Source organism: Aphanomyces invadans (assembly GCF_000520115.1).
Source record: "Aphanomyces invadans strain NJM9701 unplaced genomic scaffold supercont1.56, whole genome shotgun sequence".
Taxonomy (NCBI): domain Eukaryota; phylum Oomycota; class Saprolegniomycetes; order Saprolegniales; family Verrucalvaceae; genus Aphanomyces; species Aphanomyces invadans.
The window spans coordinates 22,346-25,881 of NW_008580201.1; positions in this window are offsets into that span (position 1 = coordinate 22,346).

Below are 3,536 nucleotides of genomic sequence, written 5' to 3' on the forward strand. Positions count from 1 at the left end.
CGGACTGGCAACACTGGAAAGCCGCGGAAGAAGCCGAAGTGGCACAACTGGTCGCACTGAAGTGCTGGACTGTGGCACCACCACCCGCCGGCCGCAAGGTCATCAAAGGACGTTGGACCTATGCACGTAAGACCGACGCCGAAGGGGACGTAGTACGCTGGAAGGCCCGTTGGGTGCTCAAGGGCTTCTCCCAAGTCGCAGGCGTCGACTACGACGAGTCGTCAACGAATGTGATCAAGATGACCTCGATTCGTGCGATCTGCGCCGTAGCCACCGCCCGCAATATGGCCCTCGAACAAGCGGACGCCGTCAACGCCTACATTCAAGCCAAGTTAACCACGCCAATATTGGCCGTCGAACCTGAAGGGCACGAAACGCAACCGGGCATGGCCGCCTTCGTCACCATGGCGCTTTATGGACTCAACCAGAGCGGCCACGAGTTCGAGAAGCACTGCAAGGCACAAATCGCCGCCCTCGGTTGGCAACGAAGCCCCCACGACCCATGCGTGTTCACCCGAGGCCAAGGCGACGAACTTGAAATCCTCGGCACGTATGTCGATGATTTCATAGTCCACCGCCCCAACCCAGGCCAACAAGGACGCAGCCGTGGAAGAGCTTGCGAACAAGATCGAGTTGAAACGCCAAGGTCCCGTCCAATACCTGCTCGGAATCCGCATCAATCGCCACCATCAAATCAAGGGAGACTGCTTACCATGTGCCAAGCCGCATACGCCACGAAGGTCTCGAACGCTTCGGTATGGCCAACTGCCATCCCGTCACCACCCCTGAAGTCACCGACCAGGAAGAACTATGGCACGATGAGCAACAGCCAACTGTGGACCAAGGGGAGTACCGCGCCATGGTCGGTTCACTCACCACAGTTAGGGGAGTGTCGAAGGTTGCCGCGTTCGAAGTCCAAGCAACCGGATCCGGACACAAAGAACTGGGTGACGAAAGGTCATGGCGGGGATTGTGTTTGCATAGTTGCATTGATGATGAACACCAATGGCCGAATAGCGGCGTTGAAGGGCGAGTTGCAAGCTCGTCATGCATGCGCAAGTAAGAGAAGAACTGGATGTAGCAAAACAAGTCTATTAAAGGATCAATTCACTTGTCGATATCCCTTCTTGGTCTTAAGTCGCCGGCTAACCGCCTGCTGCCTTTGTCTTCCTCGACCGACGACCTTACTACAAAACACGTCAGTTCAAGAACGGCACCCATGACATGGGGGCTGCCAACGATGTCGCGGAGATACGTTGAAGGTCGAGTGGCCTGTAGTACACGGCGAACGGACCAGGAACCAGGAACTGACACATCCGGCTTGACGCGCTTGTCACGGGCCTTGGCGGCTGAGAGATTCCAATGCATTATCATCCGACACCGATTACGCTCTCGAAGTCACCAGGGGCACAGTTGGGACCGGCTTTGTCATTGACGAAGTCGGGGATGCCGGCCTTTGCTACGCATCATTTTGCTCTTGGTACCCGTTGTTGCCGGCAGCAGTGCTGCGATGGGGAGGACAACTCGCACTTGGGGTAGTTTTTAGCGCTGAGCGTCGGTAAGGCACAACATCGATTGGGGACAGCTAGTCATGGCCACTTCTCGGCACGTGTTAGTAGTGCAGCTGACGTAGGCAATTCAGATGGCACTGTGAGCTGCACTGTTGTAAAGAGAACATTTCAAGGAAAATGCGTCAACAACGTTCAACTGGTCCGACTTGGACCGTGTGCGATCACGATGTTTGGAAAAGGGTGAGGGCGACCTGAGGGACCTAAGAAAGGACTGACGAGACATTAGAAAGGTTTCATAATAGTCCTTTCGTTTCCTGTTTCGCTTGCCGCTGCATCTTTCAAGAAACTCTTAGAAAACCATTGAGGAAACCGACGAAACTGATTGTCATCCTTTTCCCACGGCCCTCGGAAAGGAATTAGTTCATTCCGAATTCGGCAAGTGATGACAACACCAGTAAAGCGCCGCGTCTTCACCGAGCGCGAAGTCGTCCTGTTACTCACCCAAATAAGTGCAGAAATGCCATCCTTGGCCCGCAGGGGCAAAATCATGGACGTTTGGGACTCAGTCGCACGCAATTTGGCCACCACAGGCGAGTTTGACCGCCCGCAATTCGAGCAAGCCAGATTTCTTATCCTCTGACGGGGCCATCGTGAGAGAAACAACGCTTCGCAATGAGCCTCGTGTGCTGCCGAGAATGTCACCGAAAAGACCATCTTGTTAGTCGATCTTTGCAACCATGTCGACGAGCCAAGCGAGAAGGAAGCAACCGTCTGACGCAAGAATACGAAGAAGCCTCACAAGTCGAAGAAAATGGGGCCTTCATGCGCGAAGAAGCGATGAAGTCGCAAGGAAACCGAAAGATGAAGGATGAAGACGACTCCGGCGCGGTGGCGTCAAAATGTTGAAGGTTCTTTCGTTGATGAACGAATGCAGCAAGCGTGAACTGGAACTTCGCAAAATTATGTTTGAGAAGGACGTCGAGGAGAGGAAGTTGGCGAGGACAAGAAACGCGGCAAGGATCGTGAGGTTCAGCAACTACAAGTTCAAGTATTGCCATGTACATTGACTACTCTATTGACTGCCCTTGTTAACGAAATGCCTGCACACACAATACCAGTAGCAACTACATGTATACCAGTAGTAATGATTTCAACATATCTGTGCAGTACATAATTCTCAATTTACAGATCAACAACGTCTACAGTGTCAAGATACTCTTCAAGTGTTGGTGGCAGTAGATCGAAGTACATGCTAATTTGATTTCCACGAAAGTGGCAACAATGACAATTCGTCAACAACATTGCCACACAGACGGCTTTGCCACCGGAGATTGCATGAGTTTTGACATGTTCTTGTACGAAATATGCGGCCAGAGGGACTTCATAATTTTGAAATTTCGCTCTACAGCTTGCCGCTCACTGCTCCTCGATTTGTTAAAAGCTTGCTTGCTACTCTCGCGACAAGTTGTTTCCACGATAGCCACTCAAAACATACTTCGTCACTCCATAAGCGGGGTCCCCATAAATGAACTTTTTGGAAATGATATCGTGGTGTTGGGCAAATGACTGCTGTAAGCCACTCAATGCCAGCATAGCTGAATCATGGCGACCGTCCTTCTACTAGCCTCAAAAGTGAACGCAAATGCCATCCGGTGCAGCCACGGCCTGAAAATTTAGGCAGTGGTATCGTTTATACCCTAGTAGCTGATATTCGATTCGTGTGAACTTTGGTTCCATCCATGAATCCAAAAACGCATTCCAGTGGAGATCCTTTGGCAGCAACAGCATTGCAGTAGGTGTATATGCGGGTCCGTAGCTATTTTTGGTTCAAAAACAAGGTTTGGTTCCACCGGTCGTAAATGTATGCACGAGGTGCGAGAAGATATCACACAAACGTGCCCGGGAACGTCCAAACATTCGTGATATGTCGTCGTAGTGCCGTGGAAATGTCAGTCGACTCAGAAGCACACACATAGCTTCGTCGCGACATAAAAGTGTGTATTCTTTGTGATGATAACAACAGGC